The sequence below is a fragment of the Patella vulgata genome, chromosome 4 (assembly GCF_932274485.2).
Source record: "Patella vulgata chromosome 4, xgPatVulg1.2, whole genome shotgun sequence".
NCBI classification, from domain to species: Eukaryota; Metazoa; Mollusca; class Gastropoda; family Patellidae; genus Patella; species Patella vulgata.
In genome coordinates this window covers 50643763-50661103 of record NC_065882.2, presented here as the reverse complement: position 1 = coordinate 50661103, position 17341 = coordinate 50643763, and the positions used below count along the sequence as shown (strand labels likewise).

The 17341-nt window shown below is 37.8% G+C and overlaps 1 long non-coding RNA gene across 1 annotated transcript; it reads left to right on the top strand.

Annotated features, from left to right (window-relative positions):
- The first annotated feature begins 13 nt into the window (after positions 1-13).
- On the top strand, positions 14-5389 carry LOC130012481 (uncharacterized). Its single transcript, XR_008787910.1, has 6 exons — positions 14-241; positions 756-840; positions 2994-3122; positions 3910-3999; positions 4618-4797; positions 5314-5389. It is a non-coding gene; the product is annotated as an uncharacterized LOC130012481 (long non-coding RNA).
- The last annotated feature ends 11952 nt before the right edge of the window (positions 5390-17341 follow it).

The following is a 17341-nucleotide window of genomic DNA, read 5'->3' as shown; positions in this document are numbered from 1 at the left end:
TCTTCTAGCACACCCATTCATAGCCACTACACCAGCTCCAAATTTAAATTTAAATGGCAACGGTCAAAATCACAAAATAATACGCACGGGGGATTTCTCTCTTGGAAAAGTTACATCTGCCGATTCAAGTTTCACGTGTAAAACTGTTTGGTCAGGATTTGCAGCTATTGGTGATGACAAATATGCCGAAGTGTCTTGTCCTCATGGATACGTTATGACTGGCTGTACTTCGGAATCAAAGGTTTGGAACATTTGTAGTATGTCTTATTTTACGAACTTTATCGTAAGCCTAAAGTAATTTATCCTTTCAAAACGCTGGACGTCTACCCATAACCATGTATTATTAAAACATCCAAGGAAATTGCTCGTATCGCACGAGTCAATAGGACATAAACAAAAACAAATAATGTTGGCCTCCGAATGAATTATAATACGTTTAAATAGAAGTATCACATTGGTTTGCTGGGTATGGTCGTACCTGTTCGAATTGACCTTTAAGAGTTCGTTAAATTAGTTTACAAATGTCGTCTCTGAGACACAAATTCACTAAGTGTATTATCAAGCCAGACAAATAAGCCAGATAAATTTACTCAATGTAACTTCCAAAATTTACACATTGAAGGACATTTTTTTGTCAACTGTATTTCTATATGATAGCACATTTTTAGGTGCAGTCACTGCAATTGTTTCATCTAAAATCTGGGTAATTATGATTTCTAATAACTTTTCTTGATCAAAAACTCATTTTATTCTAGTCTCCCAGTGACAAAAAAGATGGTGAAACTATAGAAAGCCATGGTAAGATTTGTAGAGCATGGGATGGTTCAGGCTCAACAACACGTAAGATTCCTTACTATATAATTGTGTGTTTTTAATAACTATTCCAAAAGATTTCAATGGGTGTTGATTCTGGGTTCCTCGTGTCTTTGTACATGACTAAAATGATCTGCCACTCGCCGTGACATTTTTCAAAAAATGTCGTTTCGATAAACAGATAGTTGAGCAGCCAATCTGATTAAAATACAGATCTTCATTTGTTTCGTTTATTTATACTTTCGATGGCGTCCACTACATTTCATGTTCAAATTGTCCATAGAACTAATATTGACTGGATGAATCACTGGATCTGATGGCGGTCAAGATTCTGCACTGGTGGATCCTACTTGTGGATTGTACGCAATTGGCCATGTTAGGAGAGGGGGTTGTCAAAGTAGACACTACAACCCTGTCCATGATCTCGCTTTGGGATTTCCTCTAACTGTATCCAGTGGAAGCTTACACTAGTAAGATGCTAGAGTTGACTTAAGAACCCGGGCCTAATAAACATTATGTATATAAAATGACGTCTTTGATCTGTTAGTATCGGTCATATGAAAGGCAACTCCATATCACGATACAGAATGGAGCCTGCTCTAGGACGCTCCTCTGCTCCGGCCAATGAATTCGCCATGTTCCAGTGGCGGCGTGCTTGGCACCAAGCTAGTCGTGTATCCTTATGTTCACGTGGCACGAGGGGTTGTCGTGGTTAGCGCCACATCCAGGCGATTACTCAAAATTATGTAGGATAGGGGTCGGTGAGGGAACCATTCCCTTTTCAACATAGTGCTTGGCGCAAAAGGGTGCCTTCACACGAGCCTCAATAGGGCTGTTGGTGTGTTTGTAATAATCGACTAATGGTCGAGGGATGATGAAATGTTGACTCAAATCTCTTGCAATATGTCGCATTGACATCCCAGCATTCCACATTGTGAAATACAGACAGCGAAAGATTGTTCCCCAGTGCAATGGCTGATTTCCAAACCATGCTTTCCGTGTGCCGGTCTGTTACATGCTCCACTGGCAGATTTCACATGTACGAGGACTGGCTATAAAGTTATAACCCTGAAAAGGATAGATCACTTGGGTTGAAACAAACTTTTGCCACCAACAAGTACCCTCGTTGAATGAATCAAAGACATAAGAACTGCAACTCCGTAGTGTTATTATTGTCTTCGTACCAAATCATCTTGTGAACCTACCCAGTGAAATCACCAGAAATGAACAAAACTAGCTATAGGGCAGGACTCAAGTACCTGCAACTAAAAGGGCAAATCCCAATAAAGAATCATGCCGAAATGTAAGGAAGTGGCCTGCGGAATTTAAGTGTGGCAGAGACAGACTTGAAAGCCATCAACAACAACCATTCAAGAAAACATTTCCCGGGTGCATGGCATTGTGATGGCTGATTTACGATTGATCACTCGGCATATTGACAGTTTTGTGGGCATCTCTGAGTTGGGCACATTATCATCATCGAGTTAATATGACAAGATGGGTGCCAAAGCTCTGGAATGTGGATCAAACATGTGTCAGATTCCTCATAATGTTTTGGCCAGATTAGTAACCATGGATGAGACCTGGGGCCTGTTTCACGAAATTTTAACTAAGATAAAATCCAAATTTTAGTAATTTGATTGGATAATATTAGATTGATTTTAGTGCTTAGCCAATCAAAATTGAAGTATCTATTAAAATTGGATTTTATCTTTAGTAAAAATTTCGAGAAACAGGGCCCTGATTCCAGAAATGAATAGGGAAATAGCCGGTGTCACGTTCCTAGTAATTTTCACCCTGCTCAAGTACATACAAAAAATTGTAAATCAACACTTTATGAGAAAAGTGTAACGGTCGTGTGCTTTATGCTTTATCATCAGATGCCGGGATAAGGCTGGCATTCAAAGCGTGAAATAATGATAAAGACATGAATAATATAACAATGTGGTCCTATTAATTCATTATAAAAATTGACATCAAACGGGGTGTTGGACTCTCTTTGTAATTTAGAGACGATAATGTCATCATGCATTGTCAACTGTCAAAGTTCTTTAACATGGGCCTGGCAAACCTCCTTCTGCAAATATTCCTGGATCCTTCCCTGTACCTGAGATATCAAACTAATTCAAATTCATAAGAAAATATTTAATCAATTCCAACGTTAGACTTCTTTATTTTAGCGGTACAAGCAGCAGCACACTGCTGTAAGAAAACGGGCTTAACTTGTGACTACCATCAATCCCACCCTTCACCATTAGCTTTAAATGCTAGAGTTGAAACACCGTGTCCGGAACATATGTATGCAACAGGTAATGTACTGTATTTTCTTGGCTGTTTTTGTAATTTATATTCCCATATGATCCTGTTAATAAAATAAGAAAAAATGCTAAACAATCTTACAAACATGTATACTTATGGCTCAGTGAGTAAGACGCTGGCTAGATTGTCTGGAGATCTCGGGTTTGCTCCCGGTGTTGGCCAAGAAAGTATTCGGGATTTTTTAGCGCGGTTTCCGCTAAGGACCTGACAAGGACAGCCGTCTAGTCTTTCAGATGGTACAAAGAAATCCAGGCCCCGTATACACATTGACGTACACATAAAATAACCTTTGAATGTCGAAATTCGATATAAAAGTAGACCGTAGCGCCGCTTTATAGACATTTATAGACAAAATTTCCATCATTGCACAGTGCATGGCGTATGCCCGTTTTCGTCAGCCTTGTTGGTGCAGTAAAGTATTACGTTAAACCCAAATTCATTTTATTTCGCTATTAAATATTGTTATATTTAGCGATTATTAATATGCATTCGTCCCGGTTGGTTTGCGATTAAAAAAAGTACGGACGGTAACAACAACTACAGCGTCAGTAATCAGCTTTATGGGAGTGATTTGATATTTCTTTCTACTCGGAACTTATATCACTCGAACCATTGATGGAAGCATCAGGAATAATGATTTAGAGCAATTAGTTCCTCACCCCCTTCCATCGATAATTCCTTCTATTTCTATTCTTTGTAAACACCACGATCATTATGTTGCCCTCTTGTATGATTCATTCTTGAAAATACAATTTCCCTTTGATGTTTATTGTTTAGGTTGCTCAGCACATAACTTCTTTCATGATATGGCTGGTGCATATCCAACAACGACGTCTTGTATTGCTCAAAATCACGGATATACCAAAGGTATTTTCTCTACTCAGTAACTTATAAACCAAAGGTAAATGTCTGGTTAAAAATGGGGGGGGGGGGTCACGGTGGCTAAGTAGGTAAGACGCCGGCTCGCTAGCCTGGAGGTCGGGTGTTCGATCCCTGCATTGGCCGAGAAAGTTCATCCAGATGTTCCGGCGTTATTCCCCCTTGTCTGTGATGCAGGACGGAGGGCCTGACAAGGACAGTTGTCTAGTCGTTCGGATGGGACGAAACACCGAGGTCCCGTGTACACATTGGCGTGCATTTAAAAGATCCCTTTACATTTGGAATTCGATATAAGAGTAGGCCGTAGTGCCACTGTCTGGGCAAAATTTCCCTCATAGCACAATGTATGGCGTATGCCCGTCTTCATTAGCCCAGTTCGGAGCAGAACAGCAGGACGTTAAACTCCATTTCATTTTATTTTACTTCTGGTTAAAAATGTCAAGACGACATATTAATTTGTTCAGGTTATCAAAAATGATACAATTGGGGCACCAAATCAAATTTCTATAAAGAATGTTCTGTGTCCATTGTAAATTTTAGCCAGACGACATGTACGTCGTCAATTAATTTCATCTCCGTTACTTATATATGTTTTGAATTCAACAGGCATCGATTCATTTGCTATTTGCTGCAGTGCACCAAATTTCCACTGTATTACCGAAAAGTCCCGTCCCAGTGGTCTAGGTGTAGGTGATGAGGCAAAACTTGGTTGTCCGTCTGGATATACAATGACTGGGTGTCATGGTTTCTCAGAAGACGGGGGATTATCTGCTACCTTTATATACAGTAAGTATATCAAGCCAAATCCAACGCAATGCTGCCTTAAAGGGGGAGACACAAATATATTCTGTGTGCAAAGACATGTAGCATCATTTTAATATTATGTGAGTTCGGTTTACCAAATGTACCGATCATTTTCAAGCTTCAGGGGTAATTTGACTGTTTCGTCTAATTGTGACGTTTGATTTTCATACTTAAACCCACTTTAATCAACGGATATCCTGTGAATTCGAATATTCGACCTACCTAACAATAAGTAAAAATCTATGACTTGTGGGATTATTAGCTCAATTATGTCTTCGGATACATATAACTAGAAATTATTGCGTACAGTATCTGAATTGTTTTAATCCCGAACTTGACGTGTATTTATCTGGCTTATGCTTATCGAAATTTGAATTGTATTAAAGTTCCTTTGAATTGTATAAAAGTGTGTGTTACAGTTTGGTATTGTTGACAGAATTATATTAGCCAAATGTATTAGTTATGTAAGAAACAAATGTTATGTATTGGATTTTTCAGATAATGAATGTTCAACAAAGAATGGAGTTCAGAAATCACCGGGGATGAATGGTGTAACCGCCTATGCTACATGCTGTAAATAAATATGTTATACAAGCTGAAGTGTCAGATTGTTATTAGTTGAAAGAATGTAAATCAAACAAAGTATAGAGGAACGACAATTTTCAATCAAAGAATCTATCAAATTAAACTTCTAAATATTTTATTTTCGAATTCGTATATTATATGATCTGATGGAACTTGTAACAATATTGATTTAACTGAAGTCACAATGTTTTAAATTTTGAATTAGAATCCGGCTCCGTAACAACATCCCTTCAGGCGAGAATTCCTTGTTTATGTTTAACGTTTGCGTCCACGGTTGTGTTATCCCATGGATTAGTTTAGTTGGAATTTCTTCCTTGCATTTGGATAAAAATAACAACATTCGCATATGGTGACTTGGTACTTCAAATTAACAGAACACAGTTTTTATGGGATACAATCACTAGTTTATTCTAAAAGCACGACGTTTCGACAAGTATCCTCTTATCGTTTAGAATAAACTAGTGATTGTATCCCATAAAAACTGTGTTCTGTTAATTTGTTCCCTGATCGCTAAATGCCACTTAAAGAATTTGGTACTTCAAGTTTAGAAGGCGGTCTTTCACCCCCAATTTCGATAGAAGTTTACATATGTTTTCTGGGACGAGGGCTACTGCCATCTAGCAGAAATGTGTATGTATTCAAGTTTAAGAAGTTTTAATCCCCATATTGAACTGATCCTTCTTCTAACGATACATCAGAGTTGTTGTAGCCTTACGTTGCGAAATGGTATTGTATTCTTAAGGCATTCACTCGATGTATCGTTAGAAGAACGATCAGTTCAATATGGGGATAGTTACTACTTTTGTTGGGATATACTGTATTAACGCTTTATTTAAAACAGCTAAAAACCTTGCATAGACTTTATTGATATCATCATTATTAAAGACATGATTTGTCCAATCGACAGTTAATAATTCGTTATTTAAACCTTCATAATCTGCAAATTTATAATTTCTTATAGTCCTTTTGTATTTTAATTGTTTGTTTTAATTATAAGCGAAGAGATGGATATTTATAACATAACACGAGATATGATGTAAAATCACATATAAGGTATGTTGATTGTTCCGTTTGAGAGGCCAAATATCAATAATTTCAGTCGTGACTGTCGTTAAGTAATATTTTGCGTTCACATGTAAAATCAGAGCAATCAAACATATATTTATATCTATATAGGTATGTATCCATAGAGAGAGATGGCTTTAAATTAAAAGTTACTTTAAATATGAAATTGTTACATTTCCCACTCCAAGAGGTTTGATAAATGGAATACCGTCCAATTAATGGCGTTTGCACGGAATAATTTAAAATATACGAAACCAAACGTAAGTTGTCCAATTTCATCTTCATCAGCTAAATTATTGTTTTTAATTTAATGTGACGGAGTGAGAATAGGGGGGGGGGGGAATTATTTTGAGTTAGGCTAATGATAGAAGGGAGACAACTACAGTTTTTGCAAGGGTTGATAAGGCGAGATAGTTCCTTCCCAGAATGCATTGTGTTTGTCACCCATCCAGATCAATTAAACCTAAATCTAATGCCATCTGTTTTGTTTCTTTCCCCACAGTCTGAAACCTCACTCCTGATGAACCCTGTCTAAAGTCAGGATTATCCTTTTCTAATTCACGATCCCGGTAACATTTGGGGGCTTGTCCGGGATAGACAGGGCACCTACACCAGGTAAAGAGTGGATTCACCAATTTTCAACATGGACGAAACATTGTTTGACATTAGAAGAGATCTGTATCAGCTGTCATTACCAGAGCTAGTTACCATGGTGCCATCAAAAAAAAACCGACGACACATTTTTTAATGACACTGATGAGCTGGCAGAAAATTTAGATCGACTACAGAAGATTTTACCTGTAAAACCATGTCCGACAGGTATAGCTACCGCAACTGTTTCTGCTGAGAGGGACAAGAGACCAACACATCCTGATAAAAATAATGAAAACCCAGATCCATTTACTTCCAGTACACATATTGTTTCTTCAAAAGTTGAAGTGTGGAAGAGAAAATTTAAAATTCAGGGACAAATTAATGAAAGTAAGGGAATTTCATTTATGAGTGTGATTCGGCAAATTGATTTGGCAGGTCAAAAAGATTACTCTAATCATGGAATCGTTGAGGCAGTTTTAAAGGCAATGTTACCTGACTTTTATGTTCCTAATTACTTAGAGGGAAGACCATCTCTTAGCCTTAATGATTTGAGAGCTATCCTCAGAGCTCATTACCATGAAAAGTCAGGCAATGAACTCTTTCAAGAATTCAGTTCTGGTACACAAACAGAAAAAGAAGATCCACAAGAATTCTGAATAAAATGTATGGATCTCAGGCAGAAAAAAAAATCTTTGCATCGAAAGAATCGGGAAGTATGCCTTATGACTCTAAATTAGTTAATTCTATGTTTCTCAGAACTCTATCTACTGGTTTTATCTCAGAAGTTATCAGAACTGATCTAAAACCTTGTATTGACAGAGAAGTAAACAGATTCTTTTGACAGAATTGACAGTCATATCATGACTGTAGTGAAAATGAACAGAATGAGCCCAATAATAATGGTGTATCGGAAAGTCACACACACAATAAATTGTCCACAGAACTTAGTAATCTCAGAGCAGAAGTAGCTGCTTTAACCCATGCTTTCCAGTCTAATTGGCCTAGGGGTTTTTGTCAGCGTAAGATAGGTTGTGCATCTTGTAGAAACTAGCAAAAGTCATCTTTGACACTGTTGGACATGTGGAAGTTCAGAGCATTTTAAGAATTTCCATAAGTCTCCAAAACAAACTACCCAGTGGGAAAACTAGGTGGAGTCACTGGAAAGGGGTCTTGTGACTCAAAATAGCGACTCTCCTAGTTGTTCAAAGTGTGGTGTAGAAAAAGATTTGAACTTATGTTCTGCATGTAATATTTCGTATTATTGTTCTAAAAATTGTCAAAAATCACATTACAACGTCCATAAGATTATTTGTAACAAAATCAAAGAATTATCTGTTAATAGTATTAATAGTAATAATAGCTCACCTGATTTAAAGGGACATGTTATGTGATAAGAATAAAATAATTCAGTTAGTAGGAGAAGTCTGTAATGTAAATTGTCTTCTTAATGGTAAATCATTTAACGTTTTATGGGATACTGGCTCTCAAGTATGTTTAGTGAGTAAAAATTGGTTAAATACACATTTTCCGGATTCTGTTATTAAAAATGTGCATGCATGAGTTAGCAATGGTCTTAGTGTTAGTGCTACGAATGGGTCTGACATACCCTTTGAGGGTTGGACTGAGCTTACGTTTCAATTAAATTTAAATTCTGAAATCAATGTTCCATTTTTAGTTACTCAGTATAATAATATGAATTGTCCGATAATTGGTTACAATCTTATAAAATACTATTGTCAACAATTGAAGAAACGTTGTATAATTGTATCCCAACTTTAAATGTGCGTTGTATTAATAAGCTTGTGAAATTGTTGAAAGCAGATAAACCAATATGTAATGTAAATAGTGGTCATCGAGACATTGTAATTCCCGCCAAAGGTTCTAAAGTAATTCGTGTAGGTATACGGGCGGGGACTAAGAGTAATAATTAAATTATAAATTGTTTGTTTGTACCCACTTTAGAATTTTCAGGAAAGCAAGAATTGGAATTACAAGAGTTGTTAGTGACAGTTGGAATACAGAATCATAATCTGCTTGTAACTAATTCAAGTTGTTCTAATGTTGTTTTACATAGTAAATCGTATATGGGTACATTGCAGATTATCAATTCCATAACACGAGCTTATACTCAAGATTAGAATGAATCAACTTCAGTAAAAACGTGTAACATTTAATTTGCTAACACTCCCTCTTTTGACCTTAGTGAAAGTAATTTGAAAGAATCCGAAAAGTCACTTTTAAGCAGACACTCAGACGTGTTTTCTAAGTCTGATGATGATATTGGTTTTAACCCAAACTTGGAGTTGGATATACAGTTGAAAGACCAAATTCCAGTGAAGCAAGCTTACATATCTATTCCAGCACCACTTTAAGACGAAGTTAAAGATTATATAAACAATCTGATCGCTAAAGGCTATATTTGTAAATCTAAATCACCGTACTCTAGTCCATTGGTTTGTGTAAGGAAGACCGTCATTGACAGCAGTCCATTACCAAGAATCCAAGATGCCCTGGATAGTTTAGGGGCAGCCGCTACTTTTCTCTATTGGATCAAGGTAATGCATACACTGCATTCGTCACGCCATGGAGACACTATTCCTGGGAACGGATTCAATTTGGAGCTCCAGTCGCCTTCCAATCCTTTATGAACGAAGGCCTTACTTGGATGATATTTTAGTGTATTTTTCAGAGCACATCCAACATTTGAGCCTTGTAATTGAACGACTGAAATCAAAAGGAGTTAAACTCAAACCACAGAAGTGTCTAATGTTCCGTCAACAGGTTCGTTATCTTGGACATCTTGTAACAGCAGACGGATATACATAAGAAATCTGTGAGAGAATTGAGAGAGAAAGTACCCAAAAATGTTGGTGACCGCAGGAAACTATTAGGGTTCCCCAGCTATTACCGCCGGTATATCCCCGATTTTGCGAGGTGTGCCAAACCATTGTACAATTTGTTACCTTTAAAACCAGGAAGTAATATGAAGAAGGCAAAGGGAGGACATGCTTCATCCAGTGTGAGGATCGTTTGGAATACTGCACACCAGAATATTATTGATGAGTTGGTTGAAGTTTTTATAACTCCACCCATCATGGCGTAACCACGTTTCGACCAAACCTTTTCTCTTCATGTTGATGCACGTTTAGACGGCTTAGGAGCTATTCTTTACCAAGATGATGATGGACAACAGCCCGCTGAGTTATTTAATGAATACTCCACGATTGGACGCAACCAGATTAAGATGGGTTGCCGAGTTATCAGATTTTAACTTTACCATAAAAAACAAGCCAGGAAGATTGAATAACGATGCTGATGAGTTGAGTCGATTGCCACTGGACTCTGAGAAATTTAAGTTACATTGTACGGAATCTACCAAGATTGACATTTTCTCGACGGTGACTAAATCCATAAGTATCCAATATGAGAAAAGATTTGTTTGGTGTTCGATTCTCGCATTTGTTATGAATCTCGTGAAAAATCGACTTAAACCTACAGCAGCTGATAGGAAATCATGTCCAGAAGAAGCTGGCAGATTGCTTAGAGAGTGGTCAGTACTCAAGATTGATCAGCATGGTTTACTTAGACAATTAAGATTCTTCAACAACACCAATCCGATTCGTCAACTGGTACTTCCGAGGAAGTATAGTGTATTGGTACTACAACAGCTTCATAATGAAATGGGTCCTCTGGGTGCAGATAAAGTCTTATCATTGTGTTCATGCAAGTCCAAAGTTCCGCATCGTAAAACCTATGCTCCACTAAAGTCTATAGAGACGTCTCATCCATTCCAAATGGTTTCAATTGATTTCCTGCATTTGGAGACATGTAAGGGGGGGTTACCAATACATCGTATATCAGAAACATCTTTACATGGCGTGTATTATATCTGATTATCTGGCTTGTGTTTATCGAATTTTGAATAGTATTAAATTGTGTGTTACAGTTTGGTATTGCTAACAGCATTATGTTGGCCAAACGTAATAAATATCAGCTCAAAAGTGACTATACTCATAATAATATAGTGCGAAAAAAATATATATATGACTGTAAGAAGCCTATATTGTACGAAAGTACAATACGCTGTATGGAAAGTTAACTTTGTCGAATTAACGGACTTTCATACTAAGGGGCGGTGTAAATAGGGGTTAGTTACATTTATGGGTCTTCTTAACGTCTGAAGAACGAACTTTCGCACTAATGTACGGACTTTCAGATTTATGGGTTGCTAACTATATAAAACTAGCTGATGACTAGTCCCCCTGAACATCCCCTGAAAATTTCAAGTCTTTACGATCACGGGAACTGGTAGAGGTATGTTAATGAAATAGAATCAACATATTATGCTAAGACTAAGTATAGATAATCAGTTTGATTGCTGGATACTTTTGGAAAAGATGAATGTGCAATTAATTAATGTGTCATCTATTTTTGGGGCATTTCGGCATCAACCCCACTGTTGGCATGTTAACGAGTTCGATATTCTTTTGGCTGTTTATTGACTGTCTTTATTTACACTATGATCTGTCCCAAATTCAGTTCACGCGTGTTAATGAGTTCATCGGGATTTTCCTGCGTGGTTTCCTGTTGTCAATGGGTTTGGGATTTCGGCGGGGGACACCAGCCTCACTGTTAGCTTGTTTAATTATTATTTAAGTGATTAGTTACTTTCGTTTTACTAAAGTTGGTATCATGAAGGTTATATAATCGTCCTATAAATTGGGGAATTGCTTGTTTTCGTTACTCAATACTTAACATTAATTTTATTTAAGGCCATAATTGACAGGGTGTTAACCTCTTGCAAAATGGAGGTATCTTAAATAAATTGAATGACCTTCAGTTTTGTAAAAAAATAAATGTTATGATATGACCAACATATCTTTACGATTTAGATTTATAGGTGTGAATTATCAATAACAAATTTGTCAAGGCTAAAAGGCAGGCGTATAACACCACTAAATTATAATCTTGTGAACTTGTCCTACTTATTTGAAGGTGTTTGAATAACTAGAAACTTTAGCACCATGATACAAATTGCGCCCGATTAAAACTCCTCGTATTTAATTTCAGTTTTCTTTATCGTATACATTATCGTTATAAGCCCATAAACCTACCATACCCAGAAGGGTAACCAACCTAAAACTTCAATTGATTCGAACATAAATTGTGATTTTTGTAGTTTTTCTTTTCACCTACAGTCGTATACCATTTTTTTTACCCCCCAATTCGTAATAAATATTTAACTACCGTGAAACGATTGAAAATCTGAACGTACAGTAATTTATTGATAATTACGATAATACACCATGCCAATCCTCCAACTCTCCTTTTAAAAACAAATATCATGACCATATACTCACAGAAAATTTCGATATTGTTGTAGATGAAAATCTGAAAAATCTTTTCCGCTTTGGACCACAATTTCGAGAGAAACCATGTAAAACAAATTTTAAAAAATTACATAATAATCTAAAATCTTAAATCAGGAAATGTACAGTAGCTTGGTCTGATAAATTTCGTGTAGCTCTGGAATCTTTTGGAGAATGGGAAAACTCGGTTTTTGATATCTTGTCCAAGAGAATCAAGTATATTAACTCCCCATCCCCCAACATAACATAATGATAATGGTATCCCGTAATAAATTTATAGAAAAGAAATAAAACGGGGTTTTAACGTCCTACTGTTCTGCTCCGAACTGGGCTAATGATGACGGGCATACGCCATACAGTGTGCTATGAGAGAAATTTTGCCCGGACAGCAGCACTTCGGCCTACTCTTATATCGAATTCCAACTGTCAAGGGATCTTTTACGTGCACGCCAATGTGTACACACGGCACCTCGGTTTTTTGTCCCATCCGACAGCTTTCCTTGTCAGGGCATCCGTCCTGCATCACTAACAAGGGGGAACCCAATCTGTTTCACAGAGAATTACGAGTAGTAATATCTCTGTCAAAGATGACTGCCTTAACACGTGCCGTCACAGCACGCGGGGTCAATCATTGGCTGAATGGCGCGTGCATTGTTTACATAAGACGTTACTGCTTCGGGCGTAATGCTGCCTTTTAGTCATTTTAATACCCATTTACACTAAATAGGAAATAATTTTTACCTACAAATACGTCAAACGCCTTTATTTATTTTTCCAATACATAAAAAAACGTTTTAGAATTTCATTTGTCACAGGAATAAAGTTAATATTTCTGGCTCATTAAGTCGCATCGATGTCATCCTTATCAGTGATTCTAGCGGCTTAGCGAAAATTCACTGCTGATCAATGTGGGGGGGGGGGGGGAACCACGCCGGGAAATCTGGATGAACTTTCTCGGCCAATGCAGGGATCGAACACCCGACCTCCAGGCTAGTGAGCCAGCGTCTTCACTTTTAAAGGCCCATTCAATCCACAATCTGTATGCATGCATTTTTTATTCTGGGGGGTGGGGGGTGGGGGATTTCAATTCGCACTCTATTGTGTGGCCGTCAGCTGAATGAGTCCTCCTCACGCGTTTTGTCATCTGACGTTCAGCGCCATCACTGCTGGTCGCCAAGCTTTTCCCCGGAAAACATACGGTGCTAAGACCCCCCACCCCCACCCCCGCCCCCGCCTAAAGATAAATTTTAAATGTTCCTATTATTGATTAGAACAGCTGTCTCTTTAGTTTTTATATTGTAAGCTGGCGTGTATTGCGTTAAATCTTTCCAGTGCAAAAATGGAAGTTTTGACCTTTTGACCTCCGGAGTTGCAATGAACAAAGGTGAATTTAGAAAGTTTAAATTTTTTAAAAAGAGTGATTAGTTTGGATCATTTTCAGCATGTTTTCATGATACAATAAAGCCTGTGGATTCACTTTCGGTGCAAATGGCCTCCTTTGAACCCCGAATATCTCGAAAACGTCCCAATGGCGGACTGATTACGACTCGGCATCGTATTCTACGCAAGATTTTACTATAGAAAAGTTGGGTCTGATTAGATGCCCCCCCCCCCTCCACCGAACTGATTCTACGGTTTCTACGGTCTAGAATGACTTATTACATTTTATGCAATTACACAGCTGGAAAGTGCCGATCTGTTCCTAAAGTGTTAGGGTTTTTTTTAACCTTTTGACGTTGTCTTATCTGGATTATCGCCCTTTTTATTGCATTTTAACTGATGACGTCATTTGGCAAACTACCGCCTTTTATGTAACATCATTAACGTTAGCAGACGAACGCCATCAGGGCTAGTCTCACATTTTCCGATTGCTTCCATGTATTCAGTATTTTTTCCCTCTGTTTTGTAGAAATAAGGACTTATGCCCTAACTTTGTAATTAATACACCTCGATTCTTTCGAACGCTTAATGTTTCTCAGTGTAAGATAGGCCTTGCGCACCAAAAATGAATTTCTCCAAGGTGGTTTGATTCTTAACATGTACAAATGTCACAATTATGCGTATAAGCCAGGAGCCATAAATCTTGAAGTTGCGGTTCCTGCATGCGCGCCAAAATCGAAACCAGTCAAGTTATCAATCTCAATCCCACATATAAGTTTACCCTTTGTTTATCTCTCGTAAAACTCGCCGGCCATTTTGAATGTCACGTTATCAATCGCAATTCCACATATAAGTTTACACTTTGTTTATATCTGGTAAAACTCGGCTGCCATTTTGAATGTCTCGTGATGTATCCTTCCGTCGGTCGCTTTACAAAGATCCAATAAGGCGGCTCAATTCGCGTTCCTTCAGAAATTTCACGTATTTAGCCGAATCACTCACAATGTGCGCTAAAAGCTAAAAATAGTTCCCGTTAAATCATCAAATCGACTTTTTAGAATGAACTTTTGATGCCAAGATGTGGGAAATGTTCCAGGGATCATTAATATGTAACTCATTCTTATATCCCCGTCAGACCAGAGTGGCATCCTTACTGTGCTGCTACGGCGACGGAAAATGGTCTCAGAGTGCGTCAAGATCGTCATTAGCGTGGTAAAAGCGCAATGGAAACGCCAGATATCGTGCTGTGGTCTCCGTGGTCGCCAATGATCGCCGAGTCACGGCGTTTGTTTTGAGCATGTTCAAAACAAACGCCAAGGTTCGGCGATCTGACCTGGAAAGCTGTGAGAAGGCGACTTTTTTCAAGTTTGTAATTTTTGGGGATTTTCTCGCGTTGTGTTCACGTTTGCCGGCGACCTTGTGCCGTACAGCAGCGCAGTAAGGGCGCCACTCCAGTCTGACGGGGGCTTAACAAATCCTTTTTATAAGTAGCCACTGGGGGCGGACCTTAGGAACCGATTTCACGGTGATTAATGGCCGGCGAGTTTTACCAGAGATAAACGAAGGGTAAAGTTATCGCTCGCATCAAGATTGTCGAGTTATGTTGGTAACAAACAAAACCGGATAACATTTGAGACCTCTAGACCGTCCACAAACAAATGTTAACGGGTATTCAGACGCATGGACGGATGTGCATAGGCGACGAAATAATACATCTTCATGAAAATGTGTGCGTGTAAAAATCTTCCCAATCGGTTTAGTGAGTAAAATTCTGTGAAAAAAAGCCGAAATTTTCAGCCATCTTGGAAATTGGCGGCCTTTATGAAAATTCAAGTGACTAATGTGTTTTTTAGTAAATGCCTCTAAAAGGACACCTATGCAAATTTTAGTAGTTGTATCCAGATTTGAACCATTTTTACATTTATCTACCTCATAAAAGACATCGTAAATCGTATTGGTGAAGATTCGAAGCAATTTTAAAAGCACTAGAACAAGGTTGGAGTTTTGATTACATATCTGTTTGTTTTCATCTTTATCATCTATTATTTTCTGAATTTTTTTGATGGAAACTGAAATGGTCATATTTCTATTCCAAATTAGGAAACGTCTCTACAAGAAGATCAATAAAAAGACAACATTTGGCACCATTTACCGAAACATGCTTTAGGGTTGTATTGTGTCACAAGATCTCAGGAAACAGGAAAGAAAAATATTCAATTATTTATAGATTACACCTGTTTGAGTATATATTATAATCAATTTACGTAAAACATGCTTTAGGGTTATATTGTGTCACTAGATCTAGGGAAATAGAATAGAAAAATATACTATTATATATTTTGTCTGCATACCTGTACGTGAGAGTCTATAGATATATACCACCTGTTGGGATATATATATATATATATATATATATATATTATTTGTTTCCTGAAACGGAAGAATAAACTGGCAGTACATTATGATGACCAAGTTTGTAGTGTTGTGGGTCATATTTTGTTTCTATCGAGTGTTAGCTGCAAATACTAATCTACTCAAAGATGGCGATTTTGAAGACAGCAACCCACATAATAACTGGAACTGTAATGGGGGTTGCACTGTGACCTCAATTACAACAGACAAACACAATGGACATCGTTCAGCCAAATATTCTGGAAGGTGAGTTGTCTGCCTTATTCCAAATAGACATCTTCATTATAGCCTCCATTTAAATATAGTCAGGAGGTAATTGGTAGTTGACTAGCTAACCGGATGTGAACAGTTTGCTTAACACGGCATATACTGGGCGTGGGCGTGACCTGTCTGTGTTTTTTGTTACCCATAAGCGATCGCCATGTTTCTTCTACAAATTGAAAACAGGTATGGCGGTCGTTAAGGGCGTTTATTTATTATTTCTGTAGGTTTTTAATCGGAGTTCAGCTTTAAATAAATACTTTTCGACGCCTGGAATCTAAAGATATGTCGGCATATTGAAGCCAAGAGTGGGAGGGGGAGCCTCTTCAGGTCTGAGTCTCCGTGGTTGTTAAAAATATGTACTTTAAAGTTCAATGTGTATACAGATTTGGATGATAAATTAAAACGTGTGCTGTATATAGCTTTTCATATTGATATAATATACATTTGAATTTATTTTATTTTATTTTAGGACTCATGGGGTTGGGTTAACGCGTGTGCGTTTGGTCAGAAGGTCTGTCATTGAGTCAAGTGGCGTGGTTTCGATTTTCTGCTTGTATGTGACAAAGAGTAGGGTTGCCTGTCCAACCTCGTGGGTTTTTCTCCGGGTCCTCCGATTTCCTCCCACTGCTAAAGGCATACGCGCAAACGAATTATTGAAATAAATTGAACCATATGTTAGTCCAGAAATGACATAGTTTGTGTCGAGTGGACGTTAAACCCCACTTCTGTCTCTCTCTCTTTTAGGACTCATGGTTATAATGGACCTCTTCAGGAAATTAAAACAACACGCAATACTCGTTATCGAATGGTGTTTTACGTCAAACAGTTAAATAGAAATAATAAGGTGTTTCAGTCGT